General features: G+C 46.3%; 1 pseudogene; it reads left to right on the top strand.

Annotated features, from left to right (window-relative positions):
- Window positions 1-711: 711 nt before the first annotated feature.
- LOC138787499 (acyl-coenzyme A amino acid N-acyltransferase 1-like) lies at window positions 712-9,917 on the top strand (annotated as a pseudogene).
- The last annotated feature ends 537 nt before the right edge of the window (window positions 9,918-10,454 follow it).

Below are 10,454 nucleotides of genomic sequence, written 5' to 3'. Positions count from 1 at the left end.
GTAATATACGTCACCATATCCAACTGCTTCTATGTGTACGCCAGTGGTCTTTTCTTCCCCAATGTATGCTGCTATTACTATTGCTATACTACTACTCCAGAGTAATTTATGCTACTACTGTTAGTATTACTATCACTCCATTGTCACTACTATTACCACTACTTTGTATTTCCATTGCAAAGTAAGTTTCCATATACAGTAATACCTCGGTGTTCAAAAGCTTTGGAGCTCGAAGCGTTCGGCATTCGAATGAAAATTTATCCGAAAGTAGTGTTGGGAACTTAAACTTTGCACAGTATTCAAACGTTTTTGCGAGCATGGATGGTGGATTGTACCCGGTGAGTTTAGCACTGGAGAGGCTTCACATACAGTACAGCACTGTATAAGACTGCTGGAGTGCGTATACAGTACAGTAGTAGTACAGTCAGTGCACCACCATCTCCCATCCTGTACTGTGTAAGATTGCTGGAGTGCATATACAGTACAGTAGTAGTCCAGTCAGTGCACCACCATCTCCCTTCCTGTACTGTATAAGACTGCTGGAGTGCATATACAGTACAGTAGTAGTACAGTCAGTGCACCACCATCTCCCATCCTGTACTGTATAAGATTGCTGGAGTGCGTATACAGTACAGTAGTAGTACAGTCAGTGCACCACCATCTCCCATCCTGTACTGTATAAGATTGCTGGAGTGCATATACAGTACAGTAGTAGTACAGTCAGTGCACCACCATCTCCCATCCATTACAGTGCTGGGGAGGCACTGTACAGTAAAGGATAAGAGAGAATATGGTGCATTACTATACTATAGTTGCTGGTTTTATTGAACATTTTTTGTTTATAATGTATTGTACAGTATAGTGCTGTTCTGTAATGTAGTGGCTTAGCTGGGCACTTATCAATGTAATAAGTGGGTATTATTGTTAATTATTGGTGGGTGCTGGAACCAATTAAACACATTACCATTATTTCTTATGGGAAGACACCGCTCGGTTCTTAAACTGCCCTTCTGAACATATTGAGTTCGAGAACCAATGTACTTTACTAGAAGCGTAAATTGAAATTTCTTAACCTTAATGAAAATTCTGTAAGAGGGAGCCACCTCCAGTCCCATGTGTTACTTATCATATAAGATCATATGATGTGGCAGAGAAGACTTCTGATCACAAGCACCAGGTGATGGGTGAAGCTTCTGCCTCCACACCCTTATAGCTACACTCAGCTACTTTACAGCAGGAAGGTTCTGTCTGGATCCAGAATACTACAAGGTGACACACGGATCTACATCCATCCCGCACACTGGACATAGTACAGCAACCTAAGAAAAATATATTTAGAATCCAGAACATATGGTAAGTTCTTTAAAGGGAAAATCCACTTTTCAAAAAACTATTGTATACTCTACAGATCTACAGTAAATTATTTAAATTTGTAATGTTATACTGCTTTTTACTTATGTGATGGCCAAAGGAAGTTTTCCAGAGGACAGGACTAAAGGGCCTATTACACAGGCCGATGTTGAGGAGCAAACGAGCGCTGACCTGTAAGATCTCTCACGATCTCGCCTTGGCCGATACCTGGCTGAGCGGGCCTGACCCATCACATCTCAGGTCCCCACTCAGATCAAGAAGTGTACAGGGACCAGAGCAGATAAAAGCGGACCCCAGCGCTAGAGCCAGGGAGGTGGTAAGAGCATGATGGTATGTTCAGCTATCTCCTCCCCGGCTGTTTAAAAAAAACCTCAGACCCTGCACTTCTCCTTTAAGCAAAATGTCCTTTATCTTGGTATAGCAGTCACCTCCTACTCTCTCGAATGTTCCTCAATTTAGGCAAAATTAGCTTTTGATCCTTGGCTCGTGCTATGCGGCCAACAATACGCTCGTAGTCATGGTTTTGTGTTTCTATTCTGCTTTATATGCACTTCTCTAAACCATGTCTGAGCACAGCTCTACTCCTTGTGCTTTGCTGATTGAATTCTTACCACACCCATCTCTTCCCTGCTAGGTCGCTCTGGCCACTTAACACTTAGGTAATTGACATCTGGTTTCTCTAGTCACCTTTGCAGTGTCTGTTTCTGTGTGTGTGGTCAAATCACATCCTGGATTGGGTCCCTTACCTACTATATAGTGTATCGGTGCTCTGATATCCATGCTGGCTATTAGACTAGTTTTCTAGCGTGCAAGCGTCTCCATATCGCCATATCGTTTGGTTTTACCCCAGCCTGTTGACCACCCCTTGTATGCAAATTTGTCTTGTCCTAGTTCATTGTTATTACCTTATTGCAAGTAGAGAGCATCTCTGTAGATGCAGTCGCCTAGGACTGTTAGGCAAGTAGGCAGGGTCAGCTGGTCGGACCAGATTACAACTCACTGTCCGTCTGCCGATCCCTGGCCCTTCTCAGGCTATAACTAGAGATGAGCGAACCTTGAGCATGCTCGAGGTCATCCGAACCCAGAGCGTTTGGCATTTGATTAGCGGTGGCTGCTAAAGTTGGATAAAGCTCTAAGGCTATGTGGAAAACATGGATATAGCCATTGGTTGTATCCATGTTTTCCAGACAACCTTAGAGCTTTATCTAACTTCAGCAGCCAACGCTAATCAAATGCCGAACGCTCGGGTTCATATCAAATATGCTTGAGGTTCGCTCATCTCTAGCTATAACCTATCTATGGTCCTGTCAATGACTGTCTACATCAGGGTGGGGAACCTTTTCCATGTCGAGGGCCGGTCGGGCATTTATAAAATCATTCGAGGGCTGCATACCGTGCGCAGCAGGGTAGCGTGGGTTTGCAGCACCCGGGGCAAGGCAAAGTATTGTTCCCCTAATGCCCCTGCTATTGTAGTTAACCCTCTGTGATGCCCCTTGTACCTGATGTGAATCCTTAGTGATACCCTGTAGCCTGAGTTAACCCCCCAGTCATGTCCCTGGTAGCCTAATTACCCCCCCCACACACACACACTCACACCCAATGATGCCTCTGGTAGGCCTAGTTAATCCCCCCAGTCATGTCCCTGCTAGCCTAGTTAATCCCCCCAGTTATGTCCCTGCTAGCCTAGTTAATACCCCCAGTCATGTCCCTGGTAGCCTAGTTAAGCCCCTCTGTGATGTCCGTGGTAGCCTAGTTTAGCCCCTCAGTCATGTCCCTGGTAGCCTAGATAACCCCCCAGTCATGTCCCTGGTAGCCTAGTCAGCCCCTTGTCATGTCCCTGGTAGCCTAGTTAACCCCCCAGTCATGTCCCTGGTAGCATAGTTAACCCCCCAGTCATGTCCCTGGTAGCCTAGTTAACCCCCCAGTCATGTCCCTGGTAGTCTAGTTAACCCCCCAGTCATGTTCCTGGTAGCCTAGTTAACCCCCCAGTCATGTCCCTGGTAGCATAGTTAACCCCCCAGTCATGTCCCTGGTAGCCTAGTTAACCCCCCAGTCATGTCCCTGGTAGCCTAGTTAAGCCCCTCAGTCATGTCCCTGGTGGCCTTCTTAACCCCCTCAGTCATGTCCCTGGTGGCCTAGTTAACCCCTCAGTCATGTCCCTGGTGGCCTAGTTAACCCCCCAGTCATGTCCCTGGTGGCCTAGTTAACCCCCCAGTCATGTCCCTGGTGGCCTAGTTAACCCCCCAGTCATGTCCCTGGTGGCCTTCTTAACCCCCTCAGTCATGTCCCTGGTGGCCTTCTTAACCCCCTCAGTCATGTCCCTGGTGGCCTAGTTAACCCCCCAGTCAGGTCCCTGGTGGCCTTCTTAACCCCCCAGTCAGGTCCCTGGTGGCCTTCTTAACCTCCCAGTCAGGTCCCTGGTGGCCTTCTTAACCCCCCAGTCAGGTCCCTGGTGGCCTTCTTAACCTCCCAGTCAGGTCCCTGGTGGCCTTCTTAACCCCCCAGTCAGGTCCCTGGTGGCCTTCTTAACCCCCCAGTCAGGTCCCTGGTGGCCTTCTTAACCCCCCATCCCCCCAGTCATGTCCCTGGTGGCCTAGTTAATCCCCAGTGCCTGCCCCAAATAAAAAAAAAATAAACATCCCACTCACCTTTCCTCCGCTCCCACGCTATCCAGGTCCTCTTCTCCCTCCTCTCTTCTGTGCCGGTCTTCTCCTGCAGGCGGCGCGCGGTGAAATTACGTCATCGCGCGCGGCCCGCAGGAGTCACAAGACGTGCGCCGCTCTGTTGGGGAAGGAGCCGGCACAGACACAGGAAGATGCTGTGTATGCCGGCTCCTGCCTCACCATCGCGGCGCACATGACAGGAGAGCCGCAAACCGCAGAAGACGTGTGCCGCTCTGGAGGAGAAGGAGCCGGCATACACAGCGTCCTCCTGTGTCTGGTAACTGTCACAGACACAGGAGGAAGCTGTGAATGCCGGCTCCTTCTCCTCCAGAGCAGCGCATGTCACAGGGGTGCCGTGGGCCGCATCCGGAGGTGTCAGGGGCCGGATGCGGCCCGCGGGCCGGAGGTTCCCCACCCCTGGTCTACATGTTGCACACAAGCCATATACCAATTCTGATAAGGCGCTATTACAATTTTTTTATGTTTTGAATGAGAAGAAGAGATAAAGAAAAAATCTAAGATAAGTCATTATTTTTTAAAAATTCTTTTTAGACTAAACTTCCATAGCCTTGGGGCGAGAGGTGCATCTTGTGACTCAAATTCCATTAGAAATCATTGTATAGTCTATCTTCTCCCAGCAAAAATAACATGCCTGTTGCATGACAGGTGGAGGTTCAAAAACAATTACGTATCTCCACCATTAACCAGATGGGAAACCTATTCTATTGCTGTGACCTGTAATGTGCCCACATCCCCCCCATGAAGTTAAGAAGCCCCTGATCTATTAATGTGGCTTGTAATGCTGTTAGAAGCACCTGTTATGTGTTCATAGATTTCTTGTTCTAGTTTTCTAATTACCATATTTTCCAGTGTATAAGGCGACTTTTTAACCCCTGAAAAATCTTCTCAGAGGTCAGGGGTCGTCTTATACGCTGAGTACGCATCCCCACCATTTACAAGTCATTTACAACCACTGCGCTTCTCCCGCCATGTTTTCAGCGCAGGCAGCGTGAAGCAGAGACACTGCCTGTGCCGGAGGTCCCCGAAGCTCTCCCAGAAACTGAGCATCTCATTCATTGGAGAAGTCTGCCAGGAGAGCTTCGGGGACCTCCAGCACAGGCAGTTTCTCTGCATCACACTGCCTGCGCTGGGAACATGACGGGAGACACGCGGCTGCCGGGAACAGGTGACAGGTGAGTTGATTGTTTGTTTGTTTTTTCAACTTCAGCTAGGAAACCCTGCTGCGGTCAGGCAGGGATTAATATTTTTCCGCATATAAGAGGAACCCCTGAAAATCTTAAAAGTCAGGGGTTGTCTAATACACCGGAAAATACGATATGTATATTGCAGTCTTTATCTACTAGGGAATACACCTCATAACATGTTGTAGTTTATGTGATTAATGTGATTTTGCACTGCAAAATCACATAGATCAATGTCATCTTCTCCCAGCCGCAATACAATGATCACATCAATATAACAACCATTCCATACAATGTGCCAGCAGAAAGGGTCCTCAGTAGTGAGAATAGACATCTCCCTCCACCAGGCCACATATAGGTTGACCAATGAATTGGTGAGAATTTGGCCCCCATTGGACAACCAGTGACCTCGAGCAAGAGTCAATCAAAAAGAACACTGGAGGAGGACCCTGTGCGGCTGTGCCCCCAGTGTAATGATATCATTACACTGGAGCCGCCAACAGTGCTTAGAGAAGGAATCTTGGGAACCAGGCGGCATTTTGAAAAATGGACGAGGTAGCGGAAAAAAAAAAACTTGTACATTAGCTTCCTTCTTAAAAAACAAGCGGATCCCTGGGATGCTCCACACACGTGTTTGAGTTTGCATGCAGTCCCATATTTGCACAGGCCTTCAATGAAGAGCCAGCACAAACCAGGCATGTTACCGCCTGACTGGGGGGCCTTACTAGATGCACCTGACTGGCTGGCCCAGCCGCCCTCCCCCCCCCCCCCCCCTGAAAAGAGCGTCACCTCCAGCCGCAGTCACAGGTCTATATCCTTTTGATTCCACCTATTGCTAACCCTGACCACCTTCCTCAGGCAGAATTTGTTGTATTGGAGCCAAAACTGGCCCCCATACACTCTATATTCTTTTATACCAATTCAGTCCAGGTAGAAAAAGACAGGGCAGAGCAATTCTGCTGTGCTTTTTTGCCAACCGTGCTTGCCAGGATTGCAAACGTCTGGAGCCAACTGGTGAAGGTCTGGTGAATAAGCCAACACTGGCGCTTTTCCTCCTCCTTCTTTTTACATTAAAAGTGCTTCCCTTTTGTCCAGGTTATACTTTTCTAACTTGTGTAGAGAGAAAAATCTCTACATACTCGTCCCGCCATATCTTATCCCTGATCTCTTGCTTTAGATGGGCCCCTAAAGGGCCCTCAAAGCAGACACCACACACCCCACCAGCACCCTCGATGCCGAATCTATGCCATAGCCGGAGAGTTGTACTCCTACAACCCGCCGTCATAAACGACCAAAAACCGTTGAATAACTCCTGCCACCCCACAATATCGCTACCCGACAAACCTTTCACGCCAACGATTCCTGAACCCAATAAAGGGGGCTCCCTATCCCACCCTACCCCAGGGATATATCTAACACAGATGACACAACAAGTGAAAACTCACCAGCCTGCCCAGGTGCTGTGTCTAGAGGATCCTTTTCAGCTGTGTCGTCCTCCATCTTCGATGCTGGGGGAGTGGGTCAGGAACCGGTGCCACAGGACAGGCAGGGCAAAGCAGGTGCGGGGGCCCTCGTGCCCCCTGTCGCATCAAGGTGGAGTTGACGTGTCCAGCCTTACTAAACAATGTCACTGCAGATATACTGATTATAGAAGTATTTCATATGACGTGGCCAAGTCACGTATCAAAACATGTCTTGAAGCATTTATTTTATTGACATTAATTGTGTCTTCTTAGCTCTTGTCTCCCATTGAAGACTCCATGATCTTCAGATATGGTTGGTCTATCCGTCTCTCCTAAAATTACTTTAGTGGATGAACCAGTGAAGATCCAAGCTTGGGGCCTCCCCCCTGAGCAGGTCATCACTCTACGGGCATGGCTAAAGGATGAGAAGGGGCAGTTATTTTATTCCAGAGCTTTCTACGAGACAGATATGGAAGGGAAGGTCGATCTGGAGAAATCTCCGGCCATTGGTGGAGACTTCCATGGAGTCTGTCCTATGGGCCTATTCTGGGCTCTGAAGTCAAATATTTAGCTTCTATGGCTGAAAAAACGTGATGTAATGGGAAGTCCCTTCTCTGTACATCTGGAGATATACAGTTCATTGGTGTTAAATCCACTTCCAGAAGAGCCTCCTGCTACCACCAAAGTCATTGAAAGATGGTATGTGGCTCCCGGAGTCCAGAGAATACTAATAAGAGAAGGACGAGTACGAGGAGCACTTTTTCTTCCACCAGGTAGGTAACTAGCTTCTCCATTTTCTGTCATATGTATGAAAATAACTGTAACTGAACTGACTATGCTATATGAGACAGGATAAGGCCAATGGTTGTCTTCCATCAGGTGATGTCTTGGTTGTCCCTGCTGAGGTCCTGCCATGCAATATGCAAAGAATAATCCCAATGGGAAAGACGGCCCTGCTTGTATCTCAAACACAATGCCTCTCTAAAGCTTTTATACCACTCACCTGTCCTTATCCCCAGTATAGAGAACATGTCATATTACAGCTACAAAAGAACAGCAGAACAGTCACCGGTCAATGTCTAAAAATCTCTTGGCTCATGTTCTCCACTTCTCTCTCCCTTTGAAAAAAGATTGTATATTTGAGTAAGCGCTGATGCTGCTGTGATCACAGGACTTTATTCGTTAACATTTTCCCTCTATGAACACGAACAGCTTGTTGTTCCCTGTTTTGGTAAGACAGAGATTAATATGAAGGCATGCGTCAAGAGTTACAAAAGATCTATGTAAAGAACCACTCTCTTTTTTTCCAACCAACACAAGAAGCATTTCATGTTTCCAAATGCCCCAGGATTAATTTTGAGCAAAATTGAAAAAAACTTATATCCAATTCATTTATCATCCTGTCTTCTCCTTAGGTGAAGGACCCTTTCCAGGAGTTATTGACATCTTTGGAGCTATTGGTGGTCTACTAGAGTATCGTAGTAGCCTCCTGGCCAGCCGTGGGTTTGCTGCTCTTGCTGTGGCATACTTTGCATATGATGATTTGCCCGCCTTGCTCAGTGAAGTGGATTTAAAATATTTTCAAGAAGCCGCTGAGTTTCTATGTAGTCATCCAAAGGTAGGAATTCTTCTAATTTAGCAACAGAAGACCATATGTAGATACAACCAAGACAATGCTGATCCCTAGAACTAGCATGAAGTCTTGCATCTTCTTTATAAAACCACACACAACTTCATGATAAGTAAGTTGTAACCTTTGATGTAAAGTACAGTGTAAATAAAATATAATAAATGTAAGACACGTCACTGATGATAAACTCACCCTTTCAAAGTGTTTACCTTGTGCCCCTGTTCCTAGCTTCTACTTCTGTGTTGATGGGTCACTTTAAGGGGTATTCCAATCTTAGCTTTGTATCCTCTATACTATGGATAGGGGATACCAAGCTGACTTCTGGGGCTGGTGGGTCTGACTACTGGTACCCCCCACCAATTTCCATACAATCCTGTGTGGCTATTGCAGTCTACGCTTCATTGTTTCTCTATAGGGCCGCCAAACCCAAGCTGAGATGGGACTACCATAACAATCCAGCTGAAAGTTATGAAGAAGTCACAGTAGGGACCTTGAACCTCTTACTACATCCCCACTTTACCTACTGTCCCCCACATGATCATAGATGTACAGATGTTTGAACCAGTGTCACAACCTCTTTTACCTTTCAGGTGTCAGGTGATGGAGTTGGAGTCATCGGTCTATCAAAAGGAGCTGAGATAGCTTTGGCCATGGCGTCTTACCTACCGCAGGTTGCGGCTACAGTATGCATCAATGGATTCATTGCTGCCCATGGAAACAGCCTTGTTTATGGTGATATTTTTCTAAAAGGCATACCCAACAATCCAGAAAGATGTTTGATTACAGACTTTTGGTTCACCAGTCTTATTGACTATTATGGGGATTCCAGAAAACCGGAACACCAGGGCTCTGTAATCCCCCTAGAGAAAGCCAAAGGTCCCATCCTCTTTTTGGCAGCAGACAAAGACCAGATATGCAACAGCCTGTTCTATGCTACAGAGGCAACAGCCAGGGCAGTAAAGTATGGCAAGAAGCATGTGTACCTGCAATGTTATCCAGGAGCGGGACATCTTCTACAGGATCCAGGTTCCCCTTTTATTCCAGCATTGCAGTTTAAATACTTTCCATTTCCCTTGACCTCGGGTGGGGAGCTCATTGCTCACTGCAAAGCTCAGGAAACTAGTTGGAAAGAGCTTCAAGAATTCCTTATGATACATCTTAGGTGTCCACGTCGGAATAAATTATGATCATTTCAATATATTGGATGGTCCACAACCCTGCAAGCGATGTAGATTGACTTCTATTATGTAGATTGACGCACATATAAATGTCTGTATACGGAATAATGATCATAAGTTATTAGTAGAGAACATGAATGTAATAAAAAACTAGAGACTAAAAACTAGCAGAAGATCACAAGGTGGCAAATTGGGGTCATCCAAGTATTACATAGACAGTCATTCATCTGTAGGGCTACCATGTAATAGTGCAGTAGATGCTTACGTCCTACGGTCTTGGGAGCTGTCCAATAGAAAAACCTGCCCCCCCCCCAGATACCAAGACCCACACAGATGTAACGGCCTTCACATTATAAGACTTTACGTTTTATTTTTATCTATGTAACATTCTGTATATTCCCTTTATTCAATTAAACATCAACTAATAAAGATTTACATCATTACCTGTATACAACATTCATCAAGGGCTGTTTCCTACCTTACTCCACTTAAAGGGTTTTTCCACTTTCTATTAGCTCTAGTTGGACAGAAATCCTCTACACTACACCACACAGGATACAGTACATGCTTTATACCAGTTTTTCTCAACCTTTTCAAGCCAAGTACCCCCATGCAATGAGTTGCTCCAGCCGAGTACCCCAAGGATGTGATCGATTATAAACATTGCCTTAGGGTTGATTTACACGCAATGCACTGATTGTAAGGGCTGAGCGGGCCATCATTGAGCCGGGAGCCAGAGCAGCAGGTAAGAGCACGAGCAGGTAAGCATGATCTGTTCAAGGCCAGGCAGCTAACTAGTTAAATGAATCCACTGCAAGTATGCAGAACCATAGGCCATAACAGTACAGCGGAATTTGCTGCGAACTCTGCAGGTGTGAATCAACTCTTAATTAGGACAAAATCACACTGCCGCCATAGACTCTGGATAAAACCTCTGTCAGTTATTG

The sequence above is a fragment of the Dendropsophus ebraccatus genome, chromosome 3 (assembly GCF_027789765.1).
Source record: "Dendropsophus ebraccatus isolate aDenEbr1 chromosome 3, aDenEbr1.pat, whole genome shotgun sequence".
Lineage (NCBI taxonomy): Eukaryota > Metazoa > Chordata > Amphibia > Anura > Hylidae > Dendropsophus > Dendropsophus ebraccatus.
The sequence above is the reverse complement of the archived record's forward strand: the minus strand, read 5'-3'. Positions and strand labels throughout refer to the sequence as shown.